This window comes from Silene latifolia, chromosome 9 (genome assembly GCF_048544455.1).
Source record: "Silene latifolia isolate original U9 population chromosome 9, ASM4854445v1, whole genome shotgun sequence".
NCBI classification, from domain to species: Eukaryota; Viridiplantae; Streptophyta; class Magnoliopsida; order Caryophyllales; family Caryophyllaceae; genus Silene; species Silene latifolia.
The window spans coordinates 125,297,837-125,307,516 of NC_133534.1; the positions used below are offsets into that span (position 1 = coordinate 125,297,837).

The following is a 9,680-nucleotide window of genomic DNA, read 5'->3' on the forward strand; positions in this document are numbered from 1 at the left end:
TTGAGGCTATTAGATTATTAATAGCATTTACTGCTCATAAAGGAATTAAACTTTATCAAATGGACGTTAAGACAGCATTTCTTAACGGTTATTTGAATGAGGAGGTTTTCGTCGAACAACCTCCAGGATTTCTCGATAGCAAGTTTCAAAACCATGTTTTTAAATTAGATAAAGCCCTATATGGTTTAAAACAAGCTCCGAGGTCATGAATTAATGACCTCAGAATTTCAGATGAGCATGATGGGAGAACTAAAGTTCTTCCATGGACTCCAAATTCAATAAACTCCTGAAGGAATTATGATACACCAACAGAACTACGTCAAGGAGCTAATCAAGAAATTCGGTATGGAAAATTCTAATTCTAAGCCAACTCCTATGGGTACGGATAAGAAGTTGACTTTGGATGAAAATGGTAAGTGTGTCGATGAGACGACTTATCGAGGTATGATTGGCTCACTTCTTTATTTAACTGCAAGTCGTCCTGATATTATGTTTAGTGTATGCGTATGTGCTCGATTTCAATCGTGCCCTAAAGAATCGCATATGATTGCAGTTAAAAGAATCTTGAAGTATTTAATTGGTACATCTAAATTATATCTATGGTATCCTCTTGAGTGTAATTTCGATCTCATAAGGTATTCAGATGCAAATTATGCAGGTTGTTCACTTGACAGAAAAAGTACTTCCGGAATAGCCACGTTTGTTGGACCATGTATTATCATGTGGGGGGTCAAAGAAGCAAAATTCCGTTGCGTTATCTATTGCTGAAGCCGAATACATTGCCGCTGGGCTGGTATGTTCTCAACTTTTATGGCTTAAGTAACAATTATGTGATTACAGTGTTAATGTTGGGCGTATACCTATTTTATGTGATAACACGAGTGCCATAATTATATTTAAGAACCCTACACAGCACTCACGAACTAAGCATATAGACATTAGACACCATTTTCTACGTGATCATGTAGATAAGGGCAACATAAGACTGGAATTTTGTAGTACAGAAAAACAATGGGCTGACATTTTTACCAAAGCATTGGCTAGAGAACGTTTTGAGATTTTACGGTTGGAAATTGGTTTAATTGGTGGCAACTAAACTTGTCACAAATATTTTGTTTTCTATATGACTAACTAGATTTGACGATATTGTATGACTGTGTTCTTATTTTCCGCTGCAAATACATTCTTACATAGTATTTTATTATCTTATGAGAATATTCCGTTTGGTAGTCTGTTATATTTTGTGTTGTATACAAACCATAATTCTTGTTCATCACATATACATTCTAAGATTTAGAGCTTCATAAACAAATAACGTTCATGATTGGTTTTATTTAGGATGTGAGTAGTACTCCTTACATGGCATGTAACATCAAATTGCATAAGCACGAAATTTGTCTCTTAATTGCCTGTATACACTCGGTTTGTGGTGGTGACACATGTGGAAAGGCGACCCTTCCTTTACGTTTTACTTACTAACTTCACAATAGCCAAATTTGCCTCGTTTTGAGCCATTCATTCTACTACATTCCATATGGCCTATCTTTGTCAAGCTAGTCTTGTTGATAAATTTAGAAGTCTTGTTGTGGTCAATTTTGTTGCTTTTGCGATGGATATTGGAAGGAAAAAGAAAAAGATGCACTAAAAAAATATATGAAAAAAAAAATGAAAAAAATGATACAAAAGATGAAAAGCAAGAATCTCTTATTACTCCTATTCTTATCATTTCCATATTACTTGAGAAGAAGTACTTGTTGATGTGAGTGATTTTGTGTCATACTTGGCGTGGTGCATCATCTTTCATGTTGGGTTGGAAACTGGAATATGGCTACTTTTGATTGTGATCGGTGCTAGCTTGGCTTTTATCTCCACATATCCAAATTATTTTGCCCCTTCTTACCCAATTACCTCACCTCACGTTACTTTGTAAGTCCTCGGCATGTGTTTTGGACCTCGATTGGTTGGAGTGTGTATGTACGGTCCCTAGAGATATCTATCATGTTAGATTGCATGCATGCTTTTGTAGGTCGTAGTTAGGTGAGTGACTATTTCCATTCTCTCTTACAAAAATCTGTACTCATCTTGGTTTGTATTACACACTCTATATTTAGAGCTTGCTTATGTTGAAGCCGTTCTTATGCTATAATACTTGTCTTGCTTAACATTTCTTGCCTCGGTTGATATCGTTCTAGTCGTTTTATATCTTTTCTCGTCTTTTCGATGATTTCAAGAGGGGGAAGTAAATGATCGTGACTTAAGTATTTGCCTAAGCTTGCTCCTTGTCAGAACCTTTAATCTCTTAAGGTCCTTCGATGCTATACTTTGTATATAAGTGGCTTGTTCTTGCGTTCAACTGTCTATGACTTTATAGTATTATGTTGAGGGGGAACTTATAATTAGTCACAAATCGTAAGAGACTTGTCATCATCAAAAAGGGGGAATTTGTCGGACCATATAGATATATGTTTTAGTTTTGATAATGACAAGTTTGTGCTTCGTGTTATATATACTCTTGCTCGTAATCGTTTGTTTAGTCTTTAATAGATTGACTTCAGTTTACAAGTTTAGCAAGTAATGTTATAGCAACTTTGGCTATAATTTTGAAGATTTGTGAAGCATCGTTCAAGTAATGTTATAGCAGCTAGAACTATCACTACTACAAAACTTGTTATGGACATCAATTGGTGGACATCTGATTTTTTAGAAAACTGATGTAAAAATTATACACATCTGTTGTTTGCAAAAAAACTGATGTACTTATAATTACATGTACATCGGTTGTTTTAGGAAACCTATGTCCATGATTTCTAAATTTAAAAGACAAGTGACTTTATAAAAACCCATGTGTATATAATAAAAAATTACATCATACATTCATCCAGTGAAAATTAGCGCGCAAAAAAAAAAAAGCTCCACACATTCCATTCCACTACACCCATTATCAGTATATATGTTATAATTATAATATAATAACCCTAACCCCCAAATCAATTGCTCCTTCTCCTCCCCTAAATCGACCGCCCCTCTCCCACCAAAATCCTCATCCCTCGACCATCACGCCGCCGCCGTCCTTTCTCAGACGACCCACCAGAACGCCGTCCTTCCTCCTTCTCTTTCTTACTTTCTCTCATTACCTCTTTCTACCTTTTTCTCTATTTCTCACTTAATCCCGCCAATCCTTCTGCGACCCACCACGACACCTTCCGTCGTCTACGACCCACCACTGTCCGTACACCGCCTTGCTCCTCCTTTATCTTTTACGGTCAGATATCCTCTCTCATTCTATGTTATGTGGTTCCCTTTTTATTTCGATGTGTTTATTATATAAATTGTTTTCTTTGTTATGTATGTGTTAATGAAAGAGTAAATTGGATGTAACTGGGTTATGATGAATGAGTAAATTGGTTGATTATGATGCTTATATTTGAAGGCATGATCTCAGATTTGTGAAATTAGTCGTAGGGAATTTCAGAAAATTATGACGAAGTTAGAGCTTATTAATTTGTATAATGACTGATAATAATGCTCTTCATTTGAATTTTTGTTGGGTTGAACCGTTGAAGTAATTTTTCCTATTAATTATTTTGTATTTTTCTCGTTTCTTCAGTAATTAAGAAATGGCATTGTTGTGGAAGTTCTTTTACAGGAAATCGTTGTTGGGTTGCTTGAGGTTTCAAACAGATTTTATGGTATGTGTTTAATCTTGTATTGATTATATTGCTTGGTTTACTTCTGTTTTATCAACAATGGTAAGAACTAAGGCCCATATTTCTAGTGATCCTGTTGTTCGGTTAAAAGCCTTGAGCCGTAGAATTGTCTATGTATTTGATATGATAGTCAATTGCTTTCATGCTTTGTAAAGAATTTGGTAATTATAAATTTATAATGGTTAAGAGGAGTTTGCAGGTTAAAACGTCCAGAGTAGGAGATTAATATACGGAGAACATTTATAAAGTACGTTTTTCTTATTCATATGCCAGTTACTGTGACTGAACTTTGTCATCAAACCTTAATAAATTCCCAGGTCTATTAGTGGTGGCTAACTTATTTGAATTAGGGTCTCATTAATCTCACGAACATAGTATTTCTTAGCTAAAGGAACAAATGAACTGCTTTTGATATTTGTTCTTGAAGTTCTCATTAATTGTAGAATTGTCGAGATTTATCAATAATTGTTTGGTTTTCTTAATTTTAAATACCTAATCTCACCTTTCATTTCGCTTGTATGGATGCACCGAGATATTGATGATTTCAATAATTGTATGGATGCACCGAGATACTGATGATTTAGTAAATATGAAGTATTAGCTTTGTACACGCTTTTCTAATTCAGTTTTTACTCCCATACATAATGCGTAACGAAGACGACTACTTGAGTTGGCTACTCGTAGTTTAGAGGCAGCTAGCCAGAGGAGTTGTCTGATTAGCTGCTACTCTGAACGGGATGTTTGTCTGCCCCAACTTATCTCTATAGCTGCATGTTGCTGTTAGCTGTTGTCGTTGCCTGCTTGCTTGTTGCTGGTGCTGCCTGTAGCCTAGGTAATTAATTCTTCTCATTCATTCCTTTGTTTGTATTATTCTTTCTTGCAAATTTAGGGATTAGGTGAATATTATAGGTTGGACATACTAGGTACTTAGCATTTCAAAAGTAAAGTTAGAATTTTATCTCACTCGACATGTCTTCCCTTTCCTTTGTGAAAATCTATAATCAACTACTTGAGTTCATTTGAGGGTTTTCATTCATAGTCCAACTTAACGAGATAGTATATTTTATTCATTGTATCTTAGCTCTTGTGGCTTCGGTAATTGTAGGAGGAAAGCATCACAAGTTTAAGCGAGGATAAAAGATCGTGACCGATGAAGCTATTGTCTAGTAAGATTCGTTTTCCTCACGGCCACCACTCTGACACTCTCATGACTGACCCATCACTGATCCTCACGACCGACGACGGCCCCCAAAGCACAGTGACTAAGAGGTTCTCATCATTTTTTTAATCCCCTTTATTTTTGCCTTTAATTTGTTTTAATGAGCTTTATGATGTTGCTATTGGTATTGAGATAATGGTTGTATAACTCTGAAGATATGATTTTTTGTCGGAATCGATTATTCGAATCAATTTGTGAACTACTCCATAAAAATGTTTTGATGCACCTGCACTGTGTTATGCTTACATAAGTGTTTTTACCTTGACAGGGAAGCCAGAAATTAGGTCTGCGTTCTGATAAAGATGCTTTAGGTACTTGCGACATGGCATTATTCGTGTATGACAGGTGAGCAAACTTTATTATAAATTTTCTCAATATCCTCGGCAAATTTACTTGTGGTGGACCTGTAGCGTTGAGGGATTTTGAGCACATACTATCAGAAGCTAAGGTGTATTTCTTTCACTAACCCTTAACATATAGTGCATTATAGCTAAGTTGCGCAATGTCCGCTTCTGTCTCAGCACTGACGAATCATCGTTCAAAAAGACTACTAAATTACTCGCGGAGGTTGCCAGGCATGGGCAAGATAGGGCAAGATATTGGTTATGAAGTTCCTTCCCTGATCGTGTATGCTAAAGATAACATAGAGTAATTCTTCTAATTGCTTGCGTCTTTTATTTGTGTTCATGTATTTGAGTAGCAAGATAGGTTGTCAGCATATTGAATTGTTTTTGTGCATTTTGATGAATTCTTATTCGTGAAAACGATTTGAGCGATTGCTTCGATGTGCATCTGCTTATGTTGCAGGAAAGAGCATATAATGGCAGGCTGAGTATGTCGATACTGATTTTCATTTAAGGACTGAGCATAATGTGTGCATCTATCATTCGTAAATCTTAACTCCTTATACGCATTTGAACTTATAGCTTCTGTCCATCAGAACTATTATATCTTTTATTATGTTTGTTATTATCAAATTAGAAACCTTTATGTGCATGATTTACAGCTTTTTCAAGACAAAATGGCTTATTCAGAAGAAGAAATCAATGAGGTTTGGGACTTATGGGCGAACTATTTTCTTAATGTCTAGTCATAGTAATGTGTTAGCTAGATTTTGCAAACTATGTTTTGAACCTTTGTAGGTTGATGAATTTGGACGGCAATTTTATAAACTATGTTTTGGTAAGGCCGTTGTAAGAAACTATGAGGAACGACCTTTCTTGGTTGTTGAATTTGGACGGCGTTGTATGAATCTATGTTTTGGTCATTGTATGAAAGTATGACGAACGACCTTTGTTGGTTAGTTGTTGAATTGTAGATGGTGTTTTTTTTGTTATGAATGGCCTATGTTTTGATAAACCAGATCTATGAATGGCCTGTTTTAGAATTAGAAATTCCAATTTTTAAAAAAAAAATGGCAAGAAAAAGACAGCGGTTTTATTAGGAGACGGATGTAATATCATTTATAATGCACATGAGGTTTAGGTAAAACACTGATGAATATAGGTACATAAAGACATCAGAGTTCTATGTAAACTGATGTACATAACACTAAAAGACATCGGATTATAACTAAACACTGATGTATATTAATATATATGGACATCAGATATATAAAAATCCATTGTGCAAATTTTAATGGACATCGGTTTAAAATCCGATGTACATTAATCCACAATGGACATGACCAAACTCTACATCGGGCGTGTATCCGATGTGCATATACCAAAATGTCCGATGTCCATAACGAGTTTTGCAGTAGTGTATAACATTAAAGATTCTTAAAGCGTCATAGTAATTGTAACAAGTTTCAAGTATGATGATCACTCAAGTAAAAGGCTCAATCAAGTCTACAACAAGCTCAAGATGATGAGCTTATAATCAAGATGGAAGAGATGAACCTCATACTGAAGATCTCCAGGAAGATTAGGTAGTATAGGTCATCGTTCGATAACGGTAATGTTAGAAGTAATATTGACAAGTAATGTTATAGTTGTTTTAGTTATAACTTTACTAGTTGAACTCAAAGTTATAAGTTATTCTACTATAACTTTGAGTAGCAATATGAATAACACGATTTTTAGGTTTTAAAATATATTTTTCAGAGCTTAAATCATAAAATCTTTAAAGAAAAGTATGTTTATAGTAGAGTGAGATTTGGGACATGATTAGGTCAAATGAGTTTGAGATTATCCTATTGATTAGTAAAACAACTTATGAGTTGACATGCTATCTAGGGTTTTCCTTCTACTCTTATCTAAACCCTAATTATCTAACCTAATATCCTACCTAGGGTTTCGAGTTGGGTGGCCAGCCTATGAGCCGTTTTTCCTCCTTATTCGAATACTCTTTATGCAAGTTAGGGTTTGGAATAAATCTTAGTAATAATATTTGGTTAAGATATTTTATCTTCATATATTATTTGATTTATTCTTTCCATTGTAGAAAGATATTATTAGGTTAAATAATAAGATTGGATCTCTTACTTACTATATACTTCACACGTGCGCTATATAGTATCTAGGGCTTTATGGTAAAGATCTTAAATAAATATTTGTTAGAGATATTCTATCTCCTTATATTTATTTTATGTCTTTTACCTAAAATATTGTTGGATTAAAATAGGAAAAAGATAGATCTTATTTATTCCTTAATCCACACGAGATCCACGGCTATATAGGGTTTACGTAAAGATCTTAGATAAAATATTTGCTAAAGATATTTTATCTCCTTATATTTATTCATATCTTTTACTAGGATATTATTAGAATAAATAAATGGATTAAGATCTTTTTCTTACTTGGATAAGAACTAAAGTAGATCAAAATAATATTTGTTAAAGATTTCTTATTTCCTTATATTATTTTTATTCCTTCTTACTTTCCAAGATTAAGGAATATTTGACCTAATCTCTTTCTTGCCTCTCACGACACACACGGCATCTAGGGCTTTCTTCCTAAACCTAGATCTCCTCTCTACTATAAATACAAGCACTTATTCATTCTTTCAAATTACTTTTCAACTTTGAGCTTTAAAATATCCTTGCAAACAAATTATGTTTATCATTATTTTGCAATCGAAAATTGTTTTGAAAAGTCGTGTTGTTCTTTATTGCAATTACTTTTTAAGTTACGTTATTGGATAATAGTGCTTCATATTGTTTCTTACTCGTTCAATTGTGTGAACACCTAGATGAACAATCAAGTACTTTCTTAGTAACTTAACATAGTCAAAACCGAATATCTAGTGATATTCAAATTGAGTTATAGCTAGAGTTAGCTATACGAGTTGGGTTGATAATTTTGTAATCCGGAGAGAGGTACTAAAATTATTAATCGAGAATAGTGGACGTAGGCTTCGACGTGTGAAGCTGAACCACTTCAAATATCGTGTGTCCTTGTAGTTTTTCTTTTCGTTCATTTCATTACGTTCATAATCAGTTAGTTAATTAGTTAAAGTTTAATCAATAAACTTTAAGTAATTAATTACCTTGATATAAAATAAAAAGTAGGCATAAATTTTTAAATACTCAATTCACCCCCCCCCTCTCGAGTATTTCGGGTGTGATAGACTCTTCATGTGGTTTGTACGGCCGCAAGACCAAAAGATAACCTAGGGGGCCGAGTGAACCCCTATTGGGGACGGGATTAAAACTGGGGGTCCGGTATCCTAAAACGGGACGAGAAAGGGTTTAGGGTTGGATTAGGCGGACCGCTCCCTTGCTTCTCATTCGAAGGAAGCAAGACAAAAAGACAACCTTGAGGGGCTGAGTGAACCGTTTTTGGAGCCCGGGTATCCTAAAATGGGAAAGGGTTTGGGGTTGGATTAGGCGGATCCGCGGTGCCTAATCCAACCCTAAACCCTTTCCCTTACTTCTCATTCGAAGGCGGAAAGACAAAAAGACACCCTAGAGATGCCGGATGAACCCTTTTTGGGGGGGCCGGGTATCCTAAAACTAGGAGGTCGGGTATCCTAAAACGGGACGGAAAAGGGTTTAGGGTTGGATTAGGCAGACCGCTATCGCGGATCCGCCTAATCTAACCCTAAACCCTTTCCCTTATGTGTGGTTCGAACGGCCGCAACACCAAAAGATACCTTAGAGGGGCGAGTGAACCCTTTTTGGGGACGGTATTAAAACTAGGGGGCCGGCTATCCTAAAACGGGACAGGAAAGGGTTTAGAGTTGGATTAGGCAAACCGCTACCGCTAATCCGCCTAATCCAACCCTAAACCCTTTCCCTTATGTGTGGTTCGAACGGCCACAAGACCAAAAGACACCCTAGAGGGGGCGAGTGAACCCTTTTTTGGGACGGGATTAAAACTAGGAGGCCAGGTATCCTAAAATGGGATGGGAAAGGGTTTAGGGTTGGATTAGGCTGGCCGCTATCGCAGATCCGCCTAATCCAACCCTAAACCCTTTCCCTTATGTGCGGTTCGAACGGCCGCAAGACCAAAAGACACTCTAGAGGGGGCGAGTGAACCCTTTTTGGGGACGGGATTAAAACTAGGGGCTGGGTATCCTAAAACGGGACGGGAAAGGGTTTAGGGTTGGATTAGGCAGGCCGCTACCACGGATCGACCTAATCCAACCCTAAACCTTTTCCCTTATGTGTGGTTTGTATGGCCATAAGACCAAAAGACACCCTAGCGGGGGCGAGTGAACCCTTTTTGGGGGACGGGATTAAAAATAGATCTTTGACAGTTTATTAAACCGGTTTTCCTTTTTACACTGTATATATATTATATAATGTATGT

At 36.1% G+C, this 9,680-nt stretch overlaps 1 long non-coding RNA gene across 2 annotated transcripts; it reads left to right on the top strand.

Annotated features, from left to right (window-relative positions):
* Nucleotides 1-3,125: 3,125 nt before the first annotated feature.
* LOC141600044 (uncharacterized) lies at nucleotides 3,126-6,112 on the top strand. 2 transcript variants are annotated; one of them, XR_012524102.1, is made up of 8 exons: nucleotides 3,126-3,262; nucleotides 3,647-3,689; nucleotides 4,365-4,539; nucleotides 4,813-4,976; nucleotides 5,195-5,271; nucleotides 5,417-5,574; nucleotides 5,734-5,798; nucleotides 5,933-6,112. It is a non-coding gene; the product is annotated as an uncharacterized LOC141600044 (long non-coding RNA). The 2 variants fall into 2 exon arrangements; XR_012524103.1 differs by having other exon boundaries at nucleotides 3,179-3,262; nucleotides 3,636-3,689.
* Nucleotides 6,113-9,680: the final 3,568 nt, after the last annotated feature.